Consider the following 17,054-nt stretch of genomic DNA (forward strand, 5'->3'; position numbering starts at 1 on the left):
CGGAGCGGATCCAAGCCCACACCCCAGGTGAGGGCTCCCATGCATGACAGGGGGTGCTACAGCGTTACCGGTGGCCTCCTTTAGAGGGGCCATAGCCCTGGGGGCTCCTCAGCCCTTGGCTTGGGGTCGCCCAGGTGAACTAAAGAACCCTGACACTTCAGAAAGAGCCTCGTCTGTTCTGACCAGGTTCCCCCCCTGTGCCCATCACCAGGGCACCCGAGTGCCGGCCAGAGTCCAACCCACACCAGACAATCTTCCTCCAGGAGGCGACGGTCCCTCTCCGTCTCCCTACCCCCGGGAACATGGACAGTGCTCTCTTTTTATGCCTGTTGTGAATGGAGTGAGGCCATGTGCCCCTTTGTGGGGAAGCCATGTGCCCCTCTGTAGGGGCGGGGCCGAGGGGCCGTCTCTAGACGTGTCACCGGCACAGAGCCTAGCTCTTGGAGAGGACAGAGCAGTTTGTCATCCCAGAGGCTGTGTCCCCGGCCTGGCAGGGAAGCAAACTCCAGTCCCACGTCCCATGACGGCCATTTCCTCGGGGCATTGTTTATTCTTTATCGGTGGGCACAAACAAAACCAAATAACACATAACGCAACCACACAACTCAACTGCAAACGCTGGTCAAATCCCCAGAGGCCTCCTTGCCACCGCCAGCGGGGTGGGGTTGGGGGGACGACACACCCTTCCTGTGAAAGGCAGGGAGCCCGTAACCTGCTGTGTCTTTGCCCTGTATCCAACATGGCCAATATGCAGGAGTGCCGCAGGCAGGGGGGCCCACTAACCAGTTCACTAACTACACACGCCGCACCAGGCCTAGCTACCCAGGTCCTGCTGCTCTGGTCGGGTTCTGGTGGCTTCTGAAACAGGACCCGGTGAGCACCGTTGGAGGACTCACAAACTATTCCAAGGGATGCCACCCAATTCCTATACACTGTAACCCTCTGCAGGCTGCTACTCGTACCTTCCGGGCTGCGGGGAGACTCCCTAAAAGGCCACCTCTTCACAGGGGAAACCTGACCAAGGGCTTTGTCTACACAGGGAAGTCAATGCGCCCTAAGCTCGGGTGTGAATTTAAAGTGCACTAGCTCCTCCACACCGACTCCCCAGGTGCACGCTCTTACTGCACGCTACGTGCACACAGGTAGTTTAGTATAGTACACTTCCAAAGTGCATTGACCTGGGGATAGGGTTGCCCACTTTCCAGTCGCAAAAAACCGAACAGCCTTGCCCCTCCCCTTGCCTCTCCCCCGAGGCCCTGCCCATGCCCCGCCCCTTCTCCAGAGCCCCACCCAATTTCATTCCATCCCCCCTCCTGCTGTCGCTCGCTCTCTCCACCCTCACTCACTCACTCATTTTCACTGGGCTGGCTCAGGGGGCTGGGGTGCGGGAGGGGGTGAGCGCTCCGGCTTGGGCTGCAGGCTCTGGGGTGGGGCCAGAGATGAGGGGTTTGGGTGCAGGAGAGGACTCCGGGCTGGGACTGAGGAGTTCAGAGGGCGGGAGGGGGATCAGGGCCAGAACAAGGGGTTGGGGGGCGGGAGGGGGGAGTGAGGGCTCTGGCTGGGGGTGTGGGCTCTAGGGTGGGGCGGGGGATGAGGAGTTGGGGGTGCAGGAGTGTGCTTCAGGCTGGGACCGAGGGGTTTGGGGGATGGGACGGGGATCAGGGCTGGGGCAGGGGGATGGGGCGTGGAAGGGGGTCAGGGGTGCAGGCTCTGGGTGGCGCTTACCTCAAGCAGCTCCTGGAAGCAGCAGCATGTCCCCCCTATGGCTCCTAGGTGGAGGCGTGGCCAGCCAGCTCTGCGCGCTGCCCCGTCGGAAGGCGCTGCCCCCGCAGCTCCCATTGGCCATGGTTCTTGGCCAATGGGAGCTGCAGAGCCGGCGCTTGGGGAGGGGCAGCATGTGGAGCCCCCTAGATGCCCCTACACATAGGAGCCAGAGGGAGGATATGCCGGCAGCTTCCCGGTAGACGTGCAGCATGGAGGCTAGCAGGAAGCCTGCCAGCCCCAGTGCACAGTGCCACCAACCGGACAGTCAACGGCCCAGTCAGCAGTGCTTTCGACCAGGTGTTCCCGTTGAAAACCGGACACTTGGACAGCCTATCTGGGAATCGACTGGCTAAGCGGCAGTTCTGCAGAAAAGGACCTGGGGATTACAGTGGATGAGAAGCTGGATATGAGTCAACAGACTGCCCTTGTTGCCAAGGAGGCTAACAGCACATTGGGCTGCATTAGTAGGAGCATTGCCAGCAGATCAAGGGAAGCGATTATTCCCCTCTATTCGGCACTGGTGAGGCCATGTCTGGAGTATTGCATCCAGTTTTGGGCTCCCCACTACAGAAAGGATGTGGACAAATTGAAGAGAGTCCAGTCAAGGGCTACAAAAATGATTAGGGGGCTGGAACACATGACTTATGAGGAGAGGCTGAGGGAACTGGGGTTGTTTAGTCTGCAGAAGAGAAGAGTGAGGGGGGATTTGTTAGCAGCCTTCAACTACCTGAAGGGGGGTTCCAAAGAGAATGGAGCTCGGCTGTTCCCAGTGGTGGCAGATGACAGAACAAGGAGCAATGGTCTCAAGTGGCAGTGGGGGAGGTCTAGGTTGGATATTAGGAAAAACGATTTCACTAGGAGGGTGGTGAAGTCCTGGAATGGGTTACCTAGGGAGGTGGTGGAATCTCCTTCCTTAGAGGTTTTAAGGTCAGACTTGACAAAGCCCTGGCTGGGATGATTTATTTGGTGTGGGTCCTGCTTTGAGCAGGGGGTTGGACTAGATGACCTCCTGAGGTCTCTTCCAACCCTAATCTTCTATGATTCTAATGCACACCTAACAATGTATCCTACCATCCCACTGACATCACACGCCATATCCCACCCACTTAACGCCATATCCCACCATCCTGCTGACATCCCCCCCATGCTGCACAGAGGGCATGCCAGCAGTGAAACTGATTCGGGGAATAGCAGCCACGAAATTCACAAGAATGTCATTTGCACATTTCATTTCAGGAACAGCATATTTCAGTGTTTGTGAAATGACATTTTGGGGGTTCACTGTTTCTCTGAGAAATGTTGGTGAATTTGCTCTCGTTTTGAATTGGAATGAAAGGAAATTTGTAAATATTGAAATCCCCCAATTCTGGCCAGCTCTAGTGCTGAGTCCCGGCAGCTCCCATTGACTGCAGCTGGAAATGTGGGTGCTAAAATCTCTGAAAATAAGATCTTTGGTTTCTCAACTTGGGCATCCAAAAACAGAGGCACCTAAATTAGTTGCCACTTCCTGGCAAAACTGTGATACTTATCTCCTTGGTAAGGTGTTTCGGGCTCTCTGGATGGAGAGTGCTCTATAAAAGCAGCTAGGTATTCTTATTCTTAATTCACAGATGCCGAGATGGTCAGAAGGGACCGTTGTGATCATCTAGTCCAGTGGTTCTCAACCTATTGACCATTGTGGGCTCTGTGTGTTATGCGGGCCACAGCCACACAACATATATGCTACCTGTATGGCTCTGACAATGTGACATGGGCTGTGAGACGATTGGGCTGCAAGCGGGATGCGGGTTGAGAACCACTGATCTAGTCTGACCTCCTGCATAACACAGGCCTGAGAACTTCACCCCCTGACTCCTGCACTGAGATGAATACCTTGGTGCACTAGAGAAGACTTTATAGAAAAACACCAAGTCTTGATTTAAAGTGATGGAGTGATAGATAATTTAACACTAGGAATCACTTCCCCTGTTGCAGAAATTCAGCCTATTCTGTGGTGGTGAGCAGCAAACCAGAATCTGGCAAAATATGAGGCCCTGCTCTTCCGAAGAGCACTATGGAATCTTTAAAGAGTACATCACTCTTCTGTCTCATCTGAAAGACGTCTCCTCCACTCTGGGGAACTGTGCTCCATGGCTAACATCTCTCCGCCGCTCCTAGGTGTTCCCTGGAGACCTCCCATGCAAGTACTTACCCAGCCTGACCCTGCTTAGCTTGTGAGTTCCAACAAGCCATAGCTAGAGGAGGTATTATAAAATATAATGAAAAGCTCACAAACAGCACTATCCGGAGAGCAGTTTCTTTTATTGTCATATATAACAGATGGATACACAATGCATTGCAGTGAATAATGTCTGCTAGACTTGAGTGAATAATCCAGAATGACATCTTTCTCCATTAACTTTGCCATTTTTTCTGTTGTTGAATTATCCATGAACAGATTGAGAAATTCTTGAGTGTGTTTGTTATTCCAGTGTATTTGCAAATTTCTTCAGCACTGTATTCTTGGTCCATTGAATTGCAAAAATTACAATCCAATGCACAATTCAAAATGTGTGCTCCAGCGCATGTAACTAAGACATGTACTTTTCAGGGTGTAACAGCCATGTATGTTAGTTATAGGCTTCAGAGCCTGAATTGTGAATGCTGTACTGATTAGGGTATTCACAGCTGGAGCTGTGTTGCTTCCAATCCGGTTTCAGCAACCGCGAAGTCAAGCTACCGTTCAGCGTTCCTGTTGGAGTGCGCAGAGGATTCTTTAGGTAAGTGCACACCAGGGTCAAATTGCAATTCAGTTCTAGGTTCAAACACCAATTCACACATTTCCACCAACGTTTCGAGTCACTAGGCTGTGCTTTGCCTCTGTTACGATCTGTGCCGTGGGGGCAGTGGTCTTTTCCTGCCTCCTGGGGGCTCAGAGGATAATTTCATGGGTCTTTGTGCGGTGCTCAGACATTGTAGTGAGGGGAGCCAGAGAAGCGACTAGCCAGACTCATCTCATGGGTTACATGGACCCTGCCGCTGTCCTGTGCCCACAGTCAGACAGTCTGTACATTCTTCTCCCACGGAGGAAGCTACTGAATCCCTGGAAAGATCCTTGAGCTGGAGAAACTGATCGCTGAAGGGGAGAAAATGCTTTGATTGCCACTTCTGCCAAACTCCTCAGCTCCCCAGGTGGGAGCTGGAGCAGCATGTGCACCTTACCCCAAACCCATCCTGGCTGAGAGCAAGAGAAACATCTGTTTACGAGAAGCTTGTTTGCTCTGCACTGTGCAGCGAGGAATCCTCCAAGCCTTTAATCTCCCTTTGGGCAGCGAGAGACAAAGGGTTTGGTGAGGGATTTGGAGGGAGCTTTTACTTACAAGCATCAATACTGATTGGATTGCCAAAGCTGTTTCTTGACTAGAATAACCTCATTAGCTGGCAGTGGGGAAAGGTCACACCTGTGATGCCTGCCCTGGCTGTGATTACAGCGATACCTCCTGAAGGAGGGAAGGTCAATAATACCACCGGCCCGATGCAAATGGGCTGCAATGAGCCTCTGAAGTGGCAGCTTCTCTTTTCAAGGGCTACATTTGTAATCAGGCTGGAAGTGAGTCTGATGTGTGGCACATTAGCCAAACAGAGGGAAACCTTTTAGCTCTAGGCTCATCCAGCGAGGACAGTGGATGCTTCTGGGGACATTCTCCAAAGGAGTTTCCATTGTTATTCCCTGCTGTAACCTCTATGGAGGAAGTCCTGGGGGCTTCCCACCAGGCACAATTGTCACTGAACAATCTTTCCACCTGCTGTGGGCAAAAGCCATTTTTCCTCAGCCTAGAGAATGAATCCCAGATCAGCTGTGACCAACCGCAATGCCTAGGGACTAAAGCCAATCTGCTCCCCAGGCAGGTTAGTCTCCTAGCCTATAAAAGGGGAGGAAATCTCGCCATGTGATTGATACACCAGGACCTTGCTGCCCCAAATACCCCTCTGCTCGGGCCACTTGGTAAGACCAGGGGTGGGAACCCTGCCCTAAAGTGAGACATTCTTTGTTTCGAAAAGCTGCTCAGCAAAGCTGCTCAGGACTGAGCCGGAAGGGAAAGGGCGTGGGAGGTGGGAGCAGTGTAGAACTGATCAATGAAATTGTTTTTAATTGTTCACTTTATTAATATAACTTCATAAGTAAAGTTTTATGAATGAAACTACATTCATTCATAAAACCAGGTACCCCAATAACGGGCTAATTGAGTTTCACTTTCAATCCAGTTGCTGCTTAAATCACTGAAACTTGCACTGCTTCAACACTGTAACTTCTGCTCACTGTTTGTGTGACGAAGTGGGACTGTTCTTAATGTTTCCTCTGAATAGTGTGGGGGTGCCTCAGTTTCCCCTATGCAGTTCTTAAGTATCTAGGTGGTGGGATAAGGGTGTATGATCATTGCAGAGCCCTAGAGGGCAGGTGTGTGCAGAGGTCTGGACACAGAGAACGGCCGACACCCTGTTTCCTGGCAACTGATGGCCTGGGCCCTTCCTCCCTGCAAGGTGAGAGCTAAAGGGTTGGAGAACAAAGGAATCCGGTGACCTCCTGGCCTGGGAAAAGGGAAAGCCCAGAGGAGGAGGGGCTGCAGGGAGTTTCAGTTTGGGGCTGGCTGGGACATGGAGTGAAGGGCAGACGTGGTTGTCTGGCTCACTGCCCCTCAAAATGGACCCAGCTGAGGGGTCCTGTTCTCTGCACCTGCAAGCTCTGTTTTAGACCATGTTCCGGTCGTCTAATAAACCTCTGTTTTACTGGCCGGCTGAGAGTCACGTCTGACTGTGAAGTTGGGGTGCAGGACCCTCTGGTTTCCCCAGGAGCCCCGCCTGGGCGGACTCACTGGGGGAAGCGCATGGAGGGGCAGAGGATGCCGAATGCTCCGAGGTCAGACCCAGGAAGGTGGAAGCCGGGTGAGCTGTGTGTCCTGCAGACAGGCTGCTCACAGAAAGGAGACTGCCCCAGAGTCCTGACTGGCTTCATGGGGAGCAGTTCCAGAGCATCGCCCACGGACTCCGTGACAGTTTGTCATTCATTATACTTGTCTATATTGTAACTTCTGTTCACTGTTGGCCATTCCTGACACTTATCTATGTTGTGACCCAAACAACCCCATTTTAACTTCTCCCAAACTCCATTTTAAAATGCTCACTTCATTTTTGCAAAACCCTGCTGTAATCTGATTAGTGTAGTTTAAATGTGGGAATGAGGTATGGAGGGATGATGGAATCAACCTCCAGCCCCAGCCTGTCCTGATGAAATAAAGTGTAAACGCCAATGGCTGAAGATGCAGAAAACAGCCCTGACAAAGCAAGAAGAGTCCATCCTAAAAAGAAAAGAACAAAAGTACAATTGAAGAAACATCAAAGCCAGGTCCTAGGCTGAAAGGCATGTCTGCAGTTGATGGGTGATCAGTCACACCGGACCCAGAGGCAGCGTGACACGGTAGGACCTATAGGCTCTGGATTCAAACTAAAGCCTACAAAAAGGATGTATGAGATGGAAGACTTTGGAGGGTAACATTCTGCTGCCAACATGGAAGGGCTTTGGTGCATGCCCAACAGAGACCCAGCCCTTCCTTGTGTAAGCAGAGTCAGGATGAGCTCCACCCTGACATCTGGTGGTGAGGTGTGGCAAGTTGTGGAAAAGAACTTCAGGGGCCGATCTCATTTGCATAGGCACACCCACCCCGCCTAGAATGAGGCCATAGCTGCCCAAATGGTCACTTTGGCTGCTGTGGGATCCCCAGTGTCTCTGTTATTGGGGCACGAAGAATAAATTGTTATTACCCTGATTATGGGAATCAAGGACAGGGAACTGTACTTGGCCTTTTGTTGTGATGGAGGGACTCGCCATCAACTAAGTAGCACTCGCTAGGGAAGGGACATGGGTTCCAAAACTCTGTGAATGGAGAGAGGCTGGGGATAGGTTTTAATACTTGGTGGCATAGGCCCCCTGGTGAGGGCCTTACATGCTAATTGCACTTCCTCCTCCTCTCTCTACTGTGGAATATCAGAGCTAATTTTGATTCTATTAGGAGTCTAGTTACAGGCTGCTGAGCTGAATTCCCTTTGAGCTAATGGTGTACCAGTACTGAGGCTCCCCTCCTACCGGCTGCAATCATAAAAGAGCTAAACTTCCTAAGAGCTGAAATCACTGAGTGTTGTGTTAAGTAGTGGGGGAGCCTGAAGATATATGGTGGAGCAGTTTGTGGGACGGCGAGCAGAGCGGTTTGTCAGATGCTTAGAGCAGCTCATGGGGCAACTGGCAGAGCGGAGCCCCATGGAGAGGTTGGGCCATCAGCTTTGGACCACATAAGCTGCGGGTCTCCACAGCCTTAATCCCCCCCCCCCCCCATCTCCACCCAGGTTGGGAGGTAAAACTCTGCAGATGAACTTTCGAACTCTGGGGCTACCCTGACCAGGGACAGAGACTTTTGGGTCACTGGACTTTTGGGACTTTGGGTGATTTTGGGTTGCTGGACTCAAGAACCAAAGGGAAAGGACATGCCCCAATTTGCTTGGGGTGGGTTTTTTGCTCAGGGGTTGTGTTATGAATCCTGTTGGTGGTGTTTCCCCAACATAATGCCACATTGTTCCTCTCTGTTATTAAAAGGCTTTTTGCTACACTCAGACTATGTGCTTGCGAGAGGGGAAGTATTGCCTCCCGGCCCTTGTTGCTGCCAACTCTGACAGGCAGAGGGTTACACTTGTGCCTGGCTTTCCTGGCCAGTTAACCGCCACAGGCTACGAACTCAAGCCACGTTCAGGACTGGTAACTATACAGCAGCTGCAGAACATTTGGGGGTGGGGTGGGGTGGGGTGTGTGTGTACATAGGTATTAGATATTAGTTATTGGTCTTAAATCAAATTGTGTTATTATAAACGTGATGTCTTGTCCCCTGAAACGATCCTGTGTACTTTTGTCGGTGTAACAGCAGGAATAGACGGTCTGGGAGCAGGGATGCAGGGGTCTGGGGCAGGGAGAGACGCTGGCCATGGAGTAGGAGAAGACAGGCAGGGTTGGAATGAAGTGGGACAGTGGGGATGTGAGTGGAGAGATGGCAGGAGCTGAACAGTGCAGCTGTTATTGGCTTACGCTTCCCAAACAAATTCAATCTGAAGCAGAGACCAAACCAGGGAAATTCCAGCCCAAACAGTTTGCCAAAGTCAGAACCAATTGAAAAACGGGGTTACAATGGGAAGTGTTAGACACCCTTACTATTTATTACCCATGTGACTGCTCCACTTATATTAAAAGGATGGAGAGAAAGCAGGAGCATTTTCCCGTCAGGCGACATCCAGAAACACTAAAGCTGGGACATCCACGTGAGGGTACCGTGAAGTTAAGGTTTCCTCAGCAACAGGGACCTGCCCCCATCGCACAGAGCGGGGATTTTCCATGACTGTTGACACTGTTACATTGACAAATGAGCAAACATCATGCAATGGGGCTGAGCTAATGTTGGCTCCAGAGCCCACCCAGCATCCCCCAGCTCACAGACCCCCAGGGGCCAGCTGCTCCCAGAGCTAGCCAACTTAGAGATGGAGAAGAACTATCAGGTCCACTTATGTCAGTGCAAGCTTGTCCACAGAGCCGTCTCATGGCCCTGTGAGCTCAGAACATCGTGCGATGGTCCCACAAGAACCCCCCAGCCCCAGTGAGCCCACAAGCAATACCCCAGCACCCTTCCTTGACTCCCACCCCTCACAGATCCATAGCGCCCCCTTCCTGAGCCTCCTAACTCACAGGCCAACATGTGTTTGTTTTTCTAGTCACATCCGTTTTCCAGGCCTGACTCCTTAATACTGGTACGTGGGAAACGGTGCCTGGCCCACGATGGGCCAATCTGACCATGGCTGCAGCACAAACAGCAGCTGATTTGATCATGCAACACGCAGTCCCTATCACCAAGGCCTGTAGTGATGCTGTATGACAGAAGTCTGGATGACAACGAGAGAGGAAATACAAGCTCTGTCTTGCCCTGCTAACCCCATCCCCGGGCTGTGCAGCAGAGTCTTTGTGTGAGTCCATTGGGGATCTGCGGAGCAAGTGGAGATCAGAGCCTCCAAGCGAGGACAGGAGAAGGCTGGTGTTGAGATCAGTTTTCTTTCCTGCTCTGGTTGCCTCTCTGTTCTGACCCCTCCCCAGGTCCTAGTCAACCAGCCTGGGCTTTCTCTTATGTGCTCCTGTGCCAGATGTTCCTACAGCCTGGGGTAACTGAGAGAATGACTTGCCAACATTTCCTGCACTGTGAAATCTACAAAAGGCTTGTGCTCTTCTGCTCTGGGAGGGCTGGTGCCTTGGACGCGTTCTGGAGAGTTTGGTAGGTTTATTTTAGAGCTATTCCACTCTGAGAACTCTGCAGAGCTGCGGGTCTCCACAGCCTGTATCCGCCAGAATCAGCTGCTGCAACACGGGAACTGCTTGAACTTTGCGTCCAACCCAGCGGTAGGGAGGCTCTGAGCCTTCACTCCCGCTGGCTGAGGGGCACAAGTCTAGGTCCGGTGGCTCCAACGACCCTAAACCCTGCAAGATCCTGCAGCTCTTTCCTCCATAGGCTTCTGACACAGCTCATGTATTCCAACAGGACCAGAGGCAGCTGCCTGGGCCGGGACTCCTGGGCTAAGTTCCCTCTCAGCTGCGTGGCCACCTATTAAGCACCGCGCAGGTGCTCACAGCTGCGGCGCCTCTCCCCATGCCCTGGACCTGCCGCGGTGCCCCACCCCCAGCCCCAACCCACAGCCAGGGGAGAGGCGCCTCTCCCCCGCAGCCCAGGTGCTGCTGTGGGGAGACAGAGCTGGGGGGGAGTCCTTGCCACTGTAGCCCTGGGGAGTCCCACTGCACCCCATACCCCTCATCCCCAGCTCCACCCGAGCCCACACCCCCAGCCGGAGCCCTCACCCCCAGCACCCCAACCCTCTGCCCCAAGCCTGAGCTTCTTATCCCTGGCCCCACCCCAGAGCCCGCACCGCCAGCCAGAGCCCTCACCCCCTTGCACCCCAACCCTCTGCACCAGCCCTGAGCCCCCTCCCACACTCCAAACAGGGTGTGGGAAGCTCCAGAGGCACACAGGGAGCTGTTAGCCCCAGGGTGTGGGGGAGCCCCACAGGCACGGAGGGAGCTGCCAGGAGCAGGACGTGGGGAACCCCACAGGCACAGATAGACAGGTGCTTTTCAATACCTTTATCAGTGATCTGGAAGAATATATAAAATTGCTGGTAAAGTTTGCAGATGACAAATTGATGGGGTGGTGAATGAGGACAGGTCGGTTCTGGGTCACATGGGAAACGGGGACATTTGAACAACACAGACAAAAGCAAGGTCATACATCTGGGACCAAAGACTATGGGTGACGCCTGGGGGAGGGGAGCCTGCACCCTGGAAAGCAGTGACTCTGAAAAGGACATCAGAGTCATGCGGAAACCAACTAGCCACATGCTCCTAGCGCAATGCTGTGGATAAGAGAGCAAACGCGATCCTTGGATGTATAGGGTAACGTTGGGTAGGGAGGTGGCACCAGCGCATGGTGTTAGTGAGACTGCTGCCGGATACTGTGTCCAGTTCTGGTGTCAACCCTCTGAGACAAGAAGGAGTTTTTAAAATGTATTAGGAACAGAAAGAATCCTGACAATGGTACAGTCCGTTACCAGAGGGCAATGGTAGAATTATCAATAATAATGCAGAAAAGGCAGAAGTTCACTAAATATTTCCGTTCTGTATTTGGGGAAAACCAGCTGATACAGTCTCATCACATGGTGATTATAACACTCTTTCCATTCCACCAGTATCTCTGGAGGATGCTAAACAGAAGCTGCTGAAGTTAGAGAGACAAGGTGTGTGAGGTAATATTTTTTACTGGAACATCTCCTGTCTGTCAGACAGAGAAGGTTTTGAGCTTACACAGAGCTCTTCAGGTCTGGGAAACCTACTCAGAGCGTCACAGCTAAATACAAGGTGGAACAGACTGTTTAGCATAAGTAGTTAACACACATTTCAAGAGACCATTCAATTTGAAGTGGCCTGTTAAACAACAACACTCCTTGCTACTAAAGTTAGACGTTTTTAAATTAGCAGATCCAGAGAACTTGCAACCAAGAGTTTTAAAAGAGTTGACTGAGGAGCTGACTGGAGTGTTAATGTTAATTTTCAGTAAGTCTGAGAGCGCTGAGGAAGTTCCCGACAACTGGAAGAAAGCTATTGTTGTGGTAATTTTTAAAAGGGGTAAATGGGATAACCCAGGTAATTATTGCCTGTCAATCTCACATCAAATCTGGTCAAGATGATAGAGCAGCTGATATGGAACTCAGTCAATAAAGAATTAAAGGAGGGCAATGTAACTGATGCCAGTCAATATGGTTTAAGGAAAATAGAGCCTGTCAAACTAACTTGATATCTTCTTTGATGAGATTACAAGTTTGGTTGATAAAGGTAATCATGTTGACATAATAAACTTAGAGTTCTGAAAGGTGTTTGATTTGGTTCCACATGACATTTTGATTAAAAAAACTAGAACTCTATAAAATTAAGATAGCACCCATTAAATGGATTAAAAACCTGGCTAAGTGATAGGTCGCAACATGTAACTGTAAATGGGGAATCCTTATCAAGCAGGTGTGTTTCCAGTGGGATCCCACACAGATCGGTTCTTGGCCCAACGCCATGTAACATTTTTATCAATGACCTGGAAAACCTAAAATCATCACAGATAAAGCTTGCAGGTGACACAAACCCTGGGGAGTGGTAAATGATGAAGAGGTCAAGTCACGGATTCAGAGCCCTCTGGATCCCTTGGTAAACTGGGCGCAAGCAAACAATATGCATTTTAAATACGGCTTAAGGTAAATGTATACATCAAGGAACAAAGAATATAGGCTACACTTACAACTTGGGGACTCTCTCCTGGGAAACAACGACTTTGACAAGATTTGGGGGTCACGGTGGATAACCAGCTGAACATGAGCTCCCACTGTGAGGCTGTGCCCAAGAGAGCTGAGGCACTCCTGGGATGCAATAAACGGGAATCTTGCGTGGGAGGGAGCACAGAGGTTATTTTACCTCTGTGTTTGGCACTGGCGTGGCTGCTACTGGAATCCTGTGTCCAGTTCTGGTGTCCACAATTCAAGAAGGATGTTGATAAATTGGAGAGGGTCCCCACAGTTCCTCTGTGCACTGACAGTGGCAAGGGAAGAGAATGATCTCCTTCAGCAGCACACAGGAGAACAGAGGTTCTGCTATAATTAAGCAATCACTTGTTTGTCTTTTGCTGCACTAAGACCTGTCCTGCTGCCATCTGTGCATATCCCAGCACAGCTTCTCGCTCAGGCCGCTCCAGGGGGACATGCACTGTCAGCCATAATTAAACACGACAGTATTCTGCAGTGCTGGCCTAGAACCCAACAGCTCGCAGCGGGCTGTGGGGTCACAGGAATCCATAGTGTTGTTCTGCTTAATAGGGGATGGGGCAGAGCCTGCCATCCCGACAGTTACACTTGTCAGACAGACGTTTGCAGGGAAGGTGGTGTCAGAGCTGGAGAAAGCAGGGGAAGAAGGAAAGGAAACAATGTGAAAGAGCCTGACATGCCCAGAGAAAACAACGTACATGGACCTCCTGTCTTTGCAAAAGCAAGTCTATGGAAACCATTCTGCCTGGCAAGGTAGACCTGACTCCGAAACCCACATGTTCCCCATCCACCACAACTTCCTTTAACCCTTCTCTGACTGCTTTTCACAGGCAGGCACCCCCTGCAGCTGGGTGTATGGCATCCAGGAGCAGCGGAAGCTTCCTATGGCCGGAGGTTGGGGGGGGAATGAGCGCCTGAACCCTGGCCTCACCCCCTGCACTACCCCTCTCCCCAAGGGCCAACCCCCATCCCACCCCTTCCCCCTGAGGCCACGCACCCACCCCACCCCTTCTCCCCAAGACCCAGCCCCCTCCCCCCTTGCTTGTCCTTATGGCATGTAAAAAGGGGGAGGGCTTAGCCCATTGCCCCCTGGTTCCCCCCCTCCCCGGTGCAGAGCCCCTGACTGCACCCTGACACTACTGATTCCTTCTGTTTTGCCACTCAGGTGAGCTCAAAGCTTGTGACCGCATGGTCCCCGGCCCTTTGGCCATAATGAAAACTGACCCTTTTTGTCTTCTGTCGATAAGCCACTCTCTGGTACATGACAGCTCTCTGTCTCCCTCACCATCGCTATATCAAGCCTATAGCACAATGCCAGATAAAAGTTACACGGACAGTCCCCATGCTGGCATTTCCCATCTTTTGAGTGCTTGACTTTGCAACCTTAATATAATAATGTGTGTGTGTGTGTGTGTGTGTAATTTCCTAGGTTTTTAAAAAAGCAAACAAAGAAACAGAAATTCCACCATGTGGCCTCATACTGACACCAGGATGGGCCATCCACAGGGCTCGAACGTTTACACCCCCCCGCCGAGCTAAGATAGCAGTTGTAGCTTGTCATGCCCTGCGTGGAGCAGCACAAGGAGAAGACGAGATGCGCTTTGCCAGGAGCTCACAGATGTTTGCTGACAGCAGAGGAATGGAGAGACTCAGGGGAGTTGGCTTCCTCTCCTCCTTGGAAAGGAGTGTGCTCTACTGGGCACAGACTCTTCTGGCCCTTTCCCTCCAACCTGTCTCTCTCCCAGTCCTGTCTCTTCCCTACCCCTGGCTTCTTGCCTAGCCAGCCCTAGACTCCACTCCTCAGGCATCTTGTCCTAGACCAGTTTCATTCCCCCGCCAGTCCTAGTCTCCCCCTTGGGGCCCTGTCACCACTACAGCGCTTCCTTCTGGCCAGGTTTGGGGATTAGCTCCACCAGGCCGACACCCCTTCCTGCAGTTGCTCTCTGTCACTCTCACGCTCGCTCTCTCGGGACTCATCTGCTCCTGCTTCGTGGCTTGGCCCTCTGGGCAGGTCCTGTAGTCCTCTCCTTCCGGGGGACGGGGCATGTATCTAGTTCTGTCAGGACCCTCTCTTCCCTTTCACGGCCCATTAACGGCACCACAGCCAGTGGCTGGAAGGGGAACCCAGACCCGCCGTCTACACTGGGTTCCAGCCCAGGGACCCTACAACAAGCAGTCAAGGTCTGCACAGTCCTGACCCTTACTGCTGTATCCCTGGGCTAACTCCCACCTTGCCTTCGCTCACCCTGAGTGTCCCTGCAGCCTCTCTCTCTCTGCAGCCTCCCTTTGCTCTTTGCTACTGGGCTTTCTACAGGCCCCTCCTGTCCCCGGGCAGCTGAGCCTCCTCTTTAATTAGTCCTCATTGCTCCCTGGCTCCTCCTCTAGGTGCAGCCGAGGCGGTTAATTGCCCCCCTGAACCTCTTCAGGCCTTGTGTGGGGTAGACACCCCATCCCAGGCCCCCCCATCCCAGTCTCCAGCCTAGCCAGTCCAAGTTCCTCCCAGATCCTCGTCTGGTCTGTCTCTCTACCCTGTTGGCTTGGCTCCCAGTGATCCTCCTCATCCCCATTCCCCTCCCTCCCACTCCCAGACTCTCTCCCAGGGCTCCTCACCCAATCTCTGCCTCCCACATCCACCCTGTCCCTGGTTCCTTGTCCTGCCAGTCCCTGTTCTCCCCCTGCAACCCTTGCTCCTCATCAGATCTGTCTCCCCTTACCCACAACCCCATTTCCTTTCCTAACACCTGGGTTCCCAGTCTCCCCCTGCCCCTAGTCCATACCTAATAACCCCCTCAGCTCCCAGTCCCAGTCACTCTCCGTGCCCCCACCCACAGTCTCCCGGGTTCCTTGTCCCAATATATTCCTGCCTCCCCACAATCTGAGTCTTGTCCCCCCAGTGCTCACGACTGGAACAGTACCTTCCTCCTTCAGGCTGCCTGGAGGCCAGCATGGGGTCACTGAGAGCACAGGAAGGACAGGCTCCCTGTTCTCAGTTTCAGTGCCCAGCTCCCGTCTGCAGCAGCCAGGAGCAGCAATTGCAGGGAAAGTCCCATTTGGCCCCAGGATCTTGGGCTCAGTCATTCTGTGTGGATGGGGCACACACAGTCTGCTCAGCACTAGGAGCGATGAGGAGACAGATTCTATCCACACTGAGACGATCTGCAAAGCTCCAAGCAGTCTCTGCTGAGTGGGTGCAAACTGTAATTTTTCAAAGGCTTATCACTTGGCCAGATTTGGGTGGATATTCACTGGGGCAAACAAAGGCACATCGCTGACACGAGGGCCACTCTCCTGCTCCAACGCATGGGGCGGGGAAGGAGATGTTTTTCAAAGGAAGTTTTTTAACATCGCAAAACAATGTATTTTTTTTCTAGCCTTGTTCTTGGAAATGGCTGAACCATTTTGGTGGAAACTAAAAATAAATAAGTATTGGCCTGAGGCTGGAAAATTTCAGCCTGAACAGTTCGAGTTTGGCAATGTTTTAAGCAAGTAAAAATCGGGTATTACTGTGGGAAATGTCAGGCAACCTTAATAATCAGCAGCGCTCGCCGCTCCAAATAATGCCATTCTATAAATCACGGGTATGCCCTCTCCATGAACACTATGTGCCATTCTAGCCATCCCGGCTCCAAAAGGACAGAGCATGAATTCAGGGGATTCGGAGGCTCCCTGTGGAGAAGAACAGTAGAGATTGAGACCATTTACTTCAGAGAGGAGACAAATAAGAAGGGACTTGATAAAGGTACAAATACTAATGAACGGGAGAGAAGATAATTTGTGTGCCTAGAGCCACCCTGACACCTGACAGAAGGAAGAGGAAATATTCCATTAAAATGAAAGGCAGCACATTTAAAACTGGGATAAGGAAATGCTTTTTCACTCTACGCAAGGTTAGTCTGTGGAACTCACTACCACAAGATATTAGTGAGGGAAAGAGCTGGCAAGTTTGAAAAAAGGATTGGCCTTTTATATGCAGAATGAGAACATCCAGATTTCATTGCTGAGAGCTACAGAGAACTTTTCCCTGTGGGCAGCATCTGACACCAGCCACAATCAGAGACAGGATACAGAGTAGATGGGCCACTGGTCTGAAAACAATGAAGCAATGATCCTGTACTTCATTAGCCCATAGCCTCTGCCTTGCTGTTCCCAGTTGGGTTCTGCCATCCTGTTTATTCTAAATCCCAGGTCTAGTTCCAGAAGTCAGAGAACAAGAACTAACCCAAGTCAGCATTTACTTCAAGCCACATGAAACTTCCTACTGCGAGGACTTGGAGGAGCCGACAAACCAAGCGTGTGGTGACTGCTCTACAGACACCGCTGTCCATCTCAATTCGGTACTTCTCTGGCCCCCGTCACTGTGGTATCGGAGCATCTCC

General features: G+C 51.8%; 1 protein-coding gene across 1 annotated transcript in view; it reads right to left on the reverse strand.

Annotated features, from left to right (window-relative positions):
* The window catches only part of ROBO3 (roundabout guidance receptor 3), a 237,877-nt gene that overhangs the window by 184,144 nt on the left and 36,679 nt on the right, over positions 1–17,054 (reverse strand). The window lies entirely within an intron of this gene.

The sequence above is a fragment of the Natator depressus genome, chromosome 22, assembly GCF_965152275.1.
Source record: "Natator depressus isolate rNatDep1 chromosome 22, rNatDep2.hap1, whole genome shotgun sequence".
Taxonomy (NCBI): Eukaryota; Metazoa; Chordata; order Testudines; family Cheloniidae; genus Natator; species Natator depressus.